The sequence below is a fragment of the Convolutriloba macropyga genome, chromosome 8 (assembly GCF_964194025.1).
Source record: "Convolutriloba macropyga chromosome 8, txConMacr16.3, whole genome shotgun sequence".
Classification (NCBI taxonomy): Eukaryota; Metazoa; Xenacoelomorpha; order Acoela; family Convolutidae; genus Convolutriloba; species Convolutriloba macropyga.
In genome coordinates, this window is record NC_134475.1 from 13025340 (window position 1) to 13037883 (window position 12544).

A 12544-nucleotide genomic window follows, 5' to 3' on the forward strand; every position below is an offset into this window, starting at 1 on the left:
ACTCTCAATTGCTACAGCGTATAGCATGTTCGGTTGGGTGCTAGATATATTGGCTGACAGGGGGTTTAGCCAACATGAAAAAGAGGAAAAAGTCATAATTCTGATTGTTCGATAAATCTGATTGGTAGAAAATAATTACTAGGTCCAGACATTACAGTTGATTTGCAGTCGAGTTGTTGGCTTGAACTCTTACTACCAATTTTTGGTTGTGATCTAAACCCCTTGTCTGCCAAATAGACGATCGCTAGTGCGTCGTGATATTACGTCCAGTATTTATAGATTGACATCAAGGCCCACAGTCCACTGTATCATGGATATGGCTCGTGAGAAATTGACAAACCCGTTTATCCCATGTATGTTTTAAGCTTGCAAAAAGCTAAGAAGCAGAAGATACTAACTTTCAACATTGTTTTCCACAATTTTTACTGTTCGGGAATGGCTGTCCTTTCGATCCATTGTCACGTCATCAATAAATACAAATTTGTTGTTCTGACAAAACATTAAAAAACCGTCGAAGCCGGGTCGAATTTTTCCGCCCAAAATGATGTAAGAGTGCGGGTTGCAATGGGAGGATTTTTTTAGGAAAACGCAGCTCAAAACTCTGACACATTTTGGGCTGAATTAGGCGGCCAACGGGGATAAAATGGTGTAAGAGTGAGGGGGTAAAGGACAAATTAGCCCCCCCCCACTCTTACATCTTTTCGTTCTGTCCAGGAGGGTAAAATGATGTAAACATTCGAGGGTAATTTCTCCATTACCCCCTCACTCCTACACCATTTTACCCCCGATGGCGGCCTAATGCAACCCAAAAAGATGCAAAGGTTTTTAGCTGCATTATCCTAAAGAAATTCTCCCATTACAGCCCCAACTTTTACATCATTTTACCCCCTCTGGAAAAAAACCCTTCTTCTTACATCAATTTAGCCCTCTTGGAAGCCCTAACCTTACATTGTTTCGGCTCCCATACCCGAAGACTGCCAGTCTTGAACCTCCGACACAACCTCCGTACCCTCAGCTGGTTCTCCTTGACCTCCATGCTTGTCCAACTCTTGACGGTCTATATATATATATATATATATATATATATATATATATATATATATATAAATAATATTTGTTAGAGTTAACCAATCAGTAAAATTAACCCTCACTCTTACATCAGTTCACCCCCCTTGGCAGCCCTATTCCTACATCATTTTACACCTTCTCAACAAATTACCCCTTTATTTTTAAAAAAGTCCTCCCATTGCAGCCCATTTCAGCCCAACTTACATGGCAATATTAGTCAGGGGTAATTTCTTAAAATTCCTTCCATGGCAACCCAACTCCTACATCATTTTAACCACCCCACTCAGACAAAAATTACCCCTCACTCCTACATCAATTTACCCGCCCATAGACAAATTACCCCCCCCCCTCTTACAACGAAATGGGAGGAGTTTAGGGGGAAGACATGCGACCCGGGAAGGGCATATTTTGAACTTCACAGGTGTCATAAGTTTGACTTAAACTATCTGCTTCTATGTGACAAAAAGTAGAGAGTAGGCTTATTTCCAGTTGAACGGCTGCACACTTTTTAGTTTTTCAGATAAAAAATTTGATCAAAAAAAAAATTCAAAGTCTTCAACTAGTTCAAACTTGAAAAATTATGAGCTCCTTGGCCTAATTTCTTGGACAAAAAGTGTGTCTAATGTGTCTTATATTATTGTTCAACTTTGCTTCAGTTGTTCTTTCGCACCTAAAATATGCTTTTTGGCTGACAATTTTCTAACTACCATATTTTTGTTGGGCTGCTCCTATAAAGTCGGAAACGATCAACAAAAAATGTGTTGCCTAATGTTTTTTGTGAAAAGTTTTGCCACGTAGAATGTAAAGCAAAATATTCTATATTCATTTTTGTAAAAAAAAATGAACTATCACATTTACTTATCCATCAAATTTGATAATCAACTTTCTAACTTCTCCACAAAGTTTAGTTTTAATATAACTTGAAAATGATGGATGAGAAAAAACACGGGGTAAGTTTCACCTACGAGCTTTGGTTTTAGTAAAACAAACAACCATATTGTCATGGCTAACACACTGCGCACTGCTTTGAATATTTACTCAGAAAAACTTTTTTTTTTAGTTTCTCTATTACTGCCAAAATATTCCCCTGATCAATTTTGTATTCCTTTTGCTTAATTTTACCATTTAACAGCCGTAATTACTATATATCTAGCCAAGTGACGAAAAGATGAACAATCAGTTTTGTTACAGCGTTCTCGAAAAACAGAGCGATTAATTCTTCATATGGCCATTAACACCCATAGTTGAATAAAATCCTCCAAAATGAAGAAACCATATAATTGCAAAGAAGGCAGCTCAAATAGTAGCAAAAATCAACAAACTGCTAAGAGGAATTTGATTTTTCGGATCTTAGAGTGAGTAGGGAATAAGTTATAGTAGTAAATAAAACTTTCTCTACTATCGGCAAAGCTTTCCTCGGATCAGTTTTGTATTCATTTTCTTATTTAAAAAATGTAACCAACAATGGAACTGCGTTTAATTTAAATTAATTTGAGGGCAGAAACACATTTAACACTCATAGTTAGTAAATATCTAGCCAAGTGACAAAAAAACGAACAATCAGTTTGGTTACAGCGTTATGACAAAATAGAGCCATGAACTCTTCTTATGGCCATTGACTCCTATAATTAATCCTATAATTGAATAAAAACTTCCAAAATGAGGAAATCATGCATTTGCAGAAAAGTAGATCAATTAGCAACTAAAATTAATAAATTGTTTTGAGGACTTTGATTTTTAATGAAACTTTTACCATAACTGGGAAAGCTCTCTTCCAACAAGGGTTCTGCGTTTTGCTTAAGATTATTCAGACGTACGGCAAAAACACACTTAAAAGTCATAATTAGTATATATCTACCCGAGTGACCAAAAGAGTAACAATCAACTTTGTTACAGCGTTCTGGAAAATCATATCATCAACAAATTCGTTTATAGCCATTAACTCCTATGGTTGAATAACATCTTCCAATTGAGTTTGAGAAATTGGTCGCTACAAATGTTGAAAAAAAGTGACTGGTATTTTTCAAAGTAGATTTTGAAGTAGATTCATACTATTTCCGCAATTTGAAAGCTTCCGCAAGTTCCTCTTATTTTCGTAAGCTCAAGTTGATAGCCAAATGTCGGCAAAAACTCCTTATACCTAATCAATAATTCGCCCAACATCTCCACCCCCCACCCCCCCCCCTCCATACATTGAAAGAGAGGCTTGCTGGGCTTGTATGGGCATCTTAATGTTAGGATCGTAATGATCTTCCTCAGCTCTGACATTTCTCAGCAGGGAGTCATCAAATTACATTGATAAAATTATTTTTCAAGGCCCTTTTCCCGAAAATCAGTGTGTTGATCTGAATTTCACCAGGGTTTTTACTCTCCAGAATTTTTCATCATTCCGGACGAAAGAAAAATAGTTTTTAAAGCCTAATTTGGTTTTTGTGGATTAAAAGCTTGTTTTATAAATTCACAAGGACTAAATCAGAATCGTTTAACACTGCAAAGTGTAAAAATACAGAATTGGAACGCCATGATTCAGTGCTGATTTTTCTATGGTAGTATGAAGTGGTGCCTCAATTAAAAGTTGACACAAAGAACCGGTTAATGAATACTGTTCAAGTGGTGTCCCGCTTTTTCACCCCTATCATTTAATCCCCAATAATTTAACCCCGATTTATTCACCCCTGAAGTTTCCGTTGCAATACCCAAAATCATAGGGCTCTAATTTATACTCCGGGCAATCGTGACCATGCAATTGTTCAATTAATAATTCGCTACATTAAATTTATTACATTTTGCCGCTGATTATGTGTGGAAACAGGTGTTTTGATTAGTCCAGTTTATATCTTACAAGTAACCGATTACTTACCGAAGATTAAGTTCGGAACAAACTACTAAATTTGATTTGTTTCATAAATTGCATATATTTTCAAAAAAAGGTGATATAACATAACAAATCTAATAAAAGTTTGATTTTAAAATTTGAATTCAAGGTTCGAGATTTCTCAAATTTAAGTATGTAATAAAATTTATAACAAACTTTGCTTTGTTTACAAATTTCCTATAGATTTTGTAGATATTCTTCAAACGCTGAGCAATTATAAATTAATAAACTAATCAAAGGATTAATCGGACGGTAGTCTTCCGGCCCGTGAGAAACCTAGCCAGCTAATGACCAGACATATTATATAAACAATGGTGTCAAACAGTCTGGATAATTTTCACACAAATTGGTTCCTGGGAAAAATTAAACCCAGTTATTTGAACTTAAGGAAAGAGATCAGTCCTTCAGACTTGAGGTTTCAATCAGTTTACGCGATCAAATGCAAGATTAAAACTCAAACTTGTTTTTAGTTCATAGTTTGTCAGACCAAAAATTAAATAGCGCGCTTGTTGCATTAAACAATTAACTAAAGATAGACTAAAAATAGAATCGAAGTTTCGCGATAAGCAATCTAAATTTTTTGAAAGCTTAGTTGAAAGCAGTCTTGAAATTACAAAAATAGTTTCCGATAATTTTTCAGCAATTCAAGCATATATCATCAAAAAAAACTAACAGTTAGTCATGAACATGAATGGCACTTTCTTAATACCAGAACACAACATGACTATATGGCAGTTTTTCAATGATAAATGACTCAATTCTTAAACTTAGTGGAAGCTTTTCACATAATGGTGCGCAAATAAATTTCCTCAAACTTCGAAAATCATCCTTTTTAGAAGACGAAAACTAAGAACGTGTAACTTATAAAAAATTCTTTTTTGATCAACCATTCCGACTGCAATTCTGCATCAGATTTTCTAGGCATTTTTCCCATAGAAGGAAAACTACTTTTAATTCACACAGAGTAATCTGTTCCTGCGTTATTCCAAAAAACTTACCGACTGAACTTGAAAAATAAAATAAAAATTGATTTAGAGTCTACTGGTTATGGAGCAGTTAAATTAGTTTCCGGCTCAACAGTTCAAATTAGTATACAAAAAGTGTTAGAACATATGCTAAGCAACAATGAGTACGCAGATACATTTTAAACTTGAAAGAATACGCAAACATGAATACGTAATTATGAATATGTAATAGATCAACCGACTTACTGCATCAATAAGACAGAACAGAAAATGAGTAGAAAAATGTTTTAAGGAATTAAAAAAAGTTCCAATTGTCTTAGGCAAAAATCAGGATCCCCTCCTTATGTGTCTGCAGTCATTACAATGAGCAACTCGTTGCAAATTGTGTGCCTTTAAATAGTAAATCAAAAAGTTTATTTATCACGTGGGTCCGGGTTTCCGAATAATATGTAACCACTTAGCTGGGGGCAAAAATTAAAAAACTCAAAAAGACTCAAATATTTTTCAAACAGTGCTAAAATGCTTTCTTTCGAAAGATGCACAAAATTCGGAAACAGGCAGCGCACGAGTAATTTATAACAAAGGATATCACCACTGCTGCTCGCACATCCTTTTCAAGCACCGGTAATTAAAAAGCAAAAACATAATTTCAAATATTAATTGATCTGATTCCGATTAAGATTTGACGCCTGATTCAAAATACTAAAAAAGCAGCAAAAAATGCACGCATAAATCAAAACTTTGAGTCATAACGATTGAATAGTTGACTAAAATGAAATTATTAACATACGCTAGTCAATTATGTCACACAAGATCACCTTAGGAAATTATGAATGCTTTATTTATCAAAGTCAATATAGAATCAACAAAAAAAATTGAGGTTCTAATCTAAGGGCTTGAACTTTACTATTGAAACAATAAACAAAAGACACGTCGAGAAGTTATTTGACCAAGATTTTACAAAACCGGTTAACGCCCTCATTGTACAGTTATCTTACCCTAAGCGGGTCAGACAATTAGTCCCTAGTACCTCAACAAAATGAAACAATCGTTCTGCAGAACTTGATGTGCAACAATAAATCGACCACAAATAAATTAACTAGAAAATTTCTGGAACATCTTGAAACTACTTGGTATATGTCAAAATGTTAATATACCGAACAAAAGACTCCAAAACAATTCGAGCTAACATCAGAAAAATTGAAAAATTAATGCTATTGTTCAATCAAACTTAAAACAAAAAATTGTATTATAGCGCACTTTAGTACAAAGAGAATTTGAGAGTGGGTCAGGTGCCCTGCACGCGAAACACCTTGCGAGACAACTACTCGGAAATAATCCTCAGATTTTGGAAACCGCTCTGCAATCGATTATATCACAGGAAACTTCCAAATGAAAAGAAAATATCAAATTAGAGACAAACTAACCAAATTATAATCAAAGAGGAGGAGTGAAGGACAGCAAAAAAAAAACAGAAAAATAACGATCCAAAAGTATAGAAAAGTATGTAAACGATAGATTAAAGAAAACAGAACGAATTTCAAAAGGAATATTGTTAATAAGATCACTGCATAAAGGAAAGTGAAGAAACTATATATCCTTTTTATCAACAAACAATTCAACGTAAAATTTTTGAACAATTTCTGTGGTATAATAACGGGCTCTTACTTAAACAAGCAATAAAATAGGGGAAATCTTAAAAAAATATGATAAAAATGTTATTTGTTACAAGAGTAAAATTATAGCAAAAGCGGAAAGCAAACACTTTCAAAACAATGCGACTCGCATAATTTCCCCGTTAAAGAAAAATAAAGAGCCCAAAATGGCCAAAATGACATAATGATAGAGAAACTAAAGAGCAACAGTCTAAGAATGTCAAAATCGGAAAATAAGACATTCATTAAAAAACAACTACATCAATAACAACAACTGAAAAGACAATCAAAGAAACTACAAAAAAGTTAGATTCCATTTTTTGTGATCCTGAACGCCTCCTAAGTCTTCAGGGGGTTAAATAACGAAATCTTCTGTAAAGATTTTGCGGAAAATAAATAACGAAAACTCGGAAAAGCTTCTCGATTCCCTCTAAATATTTCAAGTTTTTCATTTTTACGTTTGTCATCTACCAAGTTTCAATATTAAATAAACCATTAAGAAAAAACAAAGACAGTTTTTATTTCTTTTCTAAATTTAAAAACCGGGTAAACAAAAACCGCATTAACCTAATTTATACGGAGTTAAATATGGCAAAAAATTTTTAAAAAACGTATAATGTTTGCATGCAATCTTCATTTCGACGCAGCACATGTTTGCTGAAATTTTTTTTACAGTTCCAATAAATTTAAAAATCGTAACAGCTCTTTTACAAAATTAAAATTAACAACCAAATCACAAAAAATCTAATTGGAAACTTTTGCCGATCATTCATGCTATGGAATCTCTCAAGCCCCAAATTCACTCAGAACAAAGCTTTTGTTATTCTTATATTTTCTCCAAAAGTATAAACAAGAAGTGCTAAAAACCACTGTTAGTAATAAGAGTAAAACTACAGAACTGACAGAAACACCTCTAAGATAAAAATGCAGAAGATGCCGCTCGGTCTGTTTTAATCTTCTGATATACTTGAATTCCCTGTCTTCGTGAAACCATAGAAGTATAGAACAAAATGTCGTCTAATTAGTTGTGGAATAGATTCCATATCACAATTCCAGTTTTAAGAAATGAACTCAAAATAGTCTTTTCTTTGTTTCGACAGGAGCAATACCATCTTATCCGAATGAAAAACGTTGAATTGAGGCTTTTCTTTTCATTGTAACAGAAACGGGAAAATATTATAATTTTCCAAACTTTTCATAATTTTTGTGATGGTTGCTTTTTCATTTTCTTTCTTGATCAAATTATGTATATTGGTAAATTCTGCCCGAAATGCAAAATTTTTGTAGCCCACTAAATGTTAACTGGAAGCGAATTTTGGCGCACTGAGTGTGTAATTACCGCTGTGGTAAGGAATACGACACTGGGATTCCTCAAAGCCAATTCTGATGCTTTTAAGAAAAAAAACAAAAGCGATTCCGTGTTGATCTAAGAACTTGGGAAAACCACTTTCTGTTTTATGAGGAAACAAATGTGTTTTATTCGTTGAGGAATTTTTTGGAGTATCTAATTCTGACTACCCAAGTCAGTTGAAAGAATTTTTGATCGTAGGTCTGAATTTTTAAGAAGTAACTGTCTGTAATGTTTTGTTTTCATATGGGTTACACTTCCTTTTCTACGGGATGGTGTTGTCAACTGCCATTAGTTCCTCATTTCAGCATGTTATGACTGTTTTCTATCCCAATGGCAAGATTATTCCAACCAAAAGACGTTAAGCTTGCAAGATTATTACAAGAATCTTAGAGGATTAACTCTGTCTTGCAAGAACATAGCTAATCAAAGTTTTTGTTCAAAATTTGGTCTTGAAATACTTACGTTATCACTATTTGTCATAATAGACATAACTGTAATGTAATACCGATTATGTGACATCGAAATAGTGTCTGTTTGTTCGCTAATTTCAAAAAATACGTAAAAGCTTATTGTTGTATTGTTGTTCTCTAATGCTTGAACAAATATTCTGCTCCTGTTATTGAAGAGTATTTCGTTTGTTTTCATGCTGACAAGAAGTGGTAACTTGTTTCACACTTTGATAGTTGTACGACAAGCGACTCATTGTCCCATTTTAATTATTTTAACTTTTATTTCCACATGTGTTAGGTTTCTTCATTTCGTTTGCCGTTTAAAAGTAAACGCTTTCCAAGTTAATGATAGTTTATATTTTGTCGAATTGAGCGACAAGCAAACAGCTTTATCGCACCATTTAGAAATATGGTTGTTTATTAGAAAAATTCTTTCAAGAGAACCAAAATGCACATTTTGTTTTGGTTGGTACGACAATTAACGTCAGAAATGTCAATTTTTGTACACAGTTTTAATTAATCGATTGAAATGATGAGTTAATAACGTAGACAGTTTTTTGTGACCTTTTTTAAGTCATGCGATTATAGTGCAAAATTATGATTACTTAGAGAAATTTTTAGATAAAATTGAAGAAATTATTGTTTCCATTTTATCGGAAGCAAAAAAAGGCTCAAAATGGGACACGATTGTAAATGACGAGAAATTTTGAAAGGCAGAGGCTATTTATTGGTGGTAAAATTTACTTTAAGCAAGGACAAAATGGGGAGAGGGGTGGTCGCAGGACTGACTTTGAAATGAGCTACAAAAATTAAAGAGACAACAAAAAAGTACGACATCTAGTTTCAATTCAGTTTTTTCAATTGATTTCAAGGGCTTAACGTGATCTTAATTTTTTTCTTTAGAATTTGATATTACGACCCTAAAATTGATTTAAAAACTAATATTTTTATTTAATAAACTGTCACGCTGTTACCTTCAAATAAATTGTCGCTGGATTACCATTTCCACTTTTCAGCCCCAGTCATAAAACTTTCAGATTCAATAAGATGAATGCGGAAATAAATAGTAATAAACACATCAACTAATTCACGTGCCCGAAACGTGAAAAAATATTTAATTTACTGCAAGTTGTAAAACACAATCTTGGGGCTGTAAGCGTTGATTGATAATCGGACATCGGACATTACCTGTGCACGTGAACAAAAACTAAAAATAGCGTGATTGAAATGCAAAGCAAAAGTTGTAATTCGGTCACAGTAAGAGAAGTAGTAAACGTCTGGTAAGGTAATAATAATTTATCACTAGCAGAAGAGAAATTCTGCAAAGGCTGATAAAGATATCACAAATTATTACTAACAGGAGGGAAAGACATTAAACGAGCTGCAGTGATCCAACCAAATAGCGCCCGTCCATTGCACACTCGGCGGGGTCTCACGATTGATGGGTTTAGGGTAACTTGATTGCAATTATAGGGGGGGAGGTGTCGAAAGGGAATGGTATTCTTATTTTCATGGTTATTGTTGTTAAAAGTTTTCGGGAAAAAACCTTTAAGAAAAAAATAACATTGAAAATACAATTATTTCTGTTATTTTTGTTGCTGTGGTCATTTACGAATTAAATTAACTTTGTTTGAAAAATCGTTTCTGTTGTTTTTTTAGTGTGTTCGAGAAACCAACTCTAGCTTACGTACAACAAAACAACAAAAAATAAATGTTCTTTCGTGATTTAGAAGTTTTAAAACATTATTCGAAAACATCCGTTTATAATTTATGTGCACTCCCCCTGCTTGTTAAAATAATTGTTTTTATAGTTGCTCAACGCCAAAAAAGGCACTCATGGTTGATGAAAACAGTGCAATACCCATCCCACCCCACCCACAAACACCCCCAACCACTATAAAAAGTATGTTCCCTTACACAAAAAACACAATTCTAAAATTTTGAAAACATATTTGTGCTTTTTGTTTCAATTAGCCATGCTCCCCTACCTCAATATTGCCAGTTTTGCAAATTAGAACAACATCTGGTTAATAATTTGGGCAGAGAAACTTTTGAACAGATTTTGAACAGATTGGAAGACATAAGAGAAACTTTTTACACCAAAGCAGAACTCAATGGGGTATAACAGAATGAAATAAGAGTTATCAAAAATACTAGGTAGCTAGCGACTAAGGGATAACAATAATTTGTGAACAAGAAAAACAAAAACAACAATAAGGAAAAAGAATAAAAGATGGAAAAGGAGGGGGTATGGAGTTGTAGGATAAGAGGTACCCTCAAGCAAAGTCAAGGTTAATCTAGCGACTGTGTCTATTTCACTCCTCTAAACCATTCCCCCTCTTTCTCTTCGAATTCCCAATTCACTCACTAGTTTTCCCATTTATTCCCAGGCTTTATTCGCACAAAAGTAGGGAATTAAACTGTGCAATGGCCTTGCATATGTATAGTTGCTTTTAACAGAAGGGGTGGCTAAGTCACCAAAACAACAATGGTTTCAGGCGGCTTGCTCTTTTTTCATCCAATCACTGTTTAGAATTGATTTAATTGAGATTGTTTGAAAAAATATCTGGCAAATTATTCACAACATTTATTCCAACTTATACCACCTCTGGCAGAAAGCAAAGCTTTAACTATTGCATACTCTTCTTAAATTTTCCCACTGCAAAATTTGGTCATGATTTTTATGGTTTTGATTTTTCATGTTCGCGTGTACATTTTTATGATGATCATTAAATGGTAAGATAGTGGTTCATGTATATTCAAACAGGATTTGAGTTCATAAATTGAGAAGCGTTGATTACGGTGTCCGTACATAAAGAACAGTAACTGCACTATTTGGGTGGAATACTAATGTTGAAATAAAAGCTTCTTCTATGATGACCCCAGCGCAGTTACTATGAATCGTTCATCACATGATATTTGTGTGAGTTAATGAATGTTCTACAATGCGAAGAAAAAAAAAGAAATCACCGCTAAGAATCGCAAATCTTACGAAAAATTATTGCTAAGTTTACCAAATATCTTCATTGCAGAAAAATTTGAAAAACAGATGCAAGAATAGCGGTGAATGCGTTGAGAGGCGTGAAAAAAATCACCGCTGAAAACCGCGAAACTTAAAAAGTTTCACCATTAAGTCTGCATAATTTTCTATTCACTCAACTTTTTAATGAAACGTGTACGACTGGAGGTGAATGCGTTGAAAGTGGTAAAAACAATTTACCGCTTCTACAGCAAAACTTATTGAAACGCGCACATACCTGAATTCGTGGTAGCAAAAATCGTTTTTTTTAGATAGAACTCTTATTTATGGTTTCTGCTTACTACTCTTAACTTGCCATCTTTATTAAACAGTTTGGTAGCAAAACTACGTCTGAAGAATCTATAACATCAGAATTTTTAGTATTGAAAAACTTCCGCCGATTATATTCAATTGGGATGAGTTCCGTATTGCTGGAGTTTTGAGTTCACATCTTTCAGTTCCTGGTTTCGGCCACAGAAAAATCATAAAATATCAAAAAATATTGAAACTTAGTTTTTTTTAAATATAAATTTTTATCAAATTCAATGATCGAAATTCAAAATAACAGCCTAAGAAAATTGATACAAGTCAACGAAATGCGTTTATAATTTTTCCCTTCAACAAGTAGAGCAATGGACATGAATGACAGTATGAAAAAGATTTTTGAACTCAATTAATTTGCTATGTAAAGATTGGCAGAAGTGAAAGAAAAGCTCAACAAATTTAGGAAAAGCTTCCACAGTTGCAATTATTGAGAAGACTCAAAACCAACCATTATGGAGGTTGTCGGGGTGTGATAAAGCTTTAACTTTTCCCACAAAGCCACATATGTGTCCGATTCCTTATGTTCAAACAAATCATATATGCATGGCACTGTCAATCCTTTCTCAAGGCATGCGCACAGTAAAGATCTGTTGGAAATTGAAGGACAACTTTTGAAATTTTCATCAACAAACCATTCCTTTTTTTCTCTAAGCAACTACTAATTGTTTTCGACTCCAAAGACCAAAAAGTTTTTCCCGAAGAGCTGCATAATTTGGCTTCAAAGAGAAAGTCCTCACCTTTCTTCGTCGTTATTTAATTCTCAGAGATTTTAAGCTCGTTGCTCTTATGAATTGAACCAGATCCTCTTTGTTGTTGTTTGGTACGGTGGACGCGTCTT

At 33.8% G+C, this 12544-nt stretch overlaps 2 protein-coding genes across 2 annotated transcripts in view; one reads left to right on the forward strand and one right to left on the reverse strand.

Moving 5' to 3' along the window:
- Window positions 1-12544, reverse strand: part of LOC142344959 (piezo-type mechanosensitive ion channel component 2-like) — a 212454-nt gene that overhangs the window by 191018 nt on the left and 8892 nt on the right. The window contains exon 2 of the mRNA XM_075397043.1: window positions 9338-9909. The gene's annotated coding sequence lies outside the window, so the exon portion shown is untranslated. The remainder of the gene's footprint in view (window positions 1-9337; window positions 9910-12544) is intronic.
- LOC142344960 (uncharacterized) overlaps window positions 1-12544 on the forward strand; it is a 266838-nt gene that overhangs the window by 35107 nt on the left and 219187 nt on the right. The gene's annotated exons all lie outside the window — the stretch shown is intronic.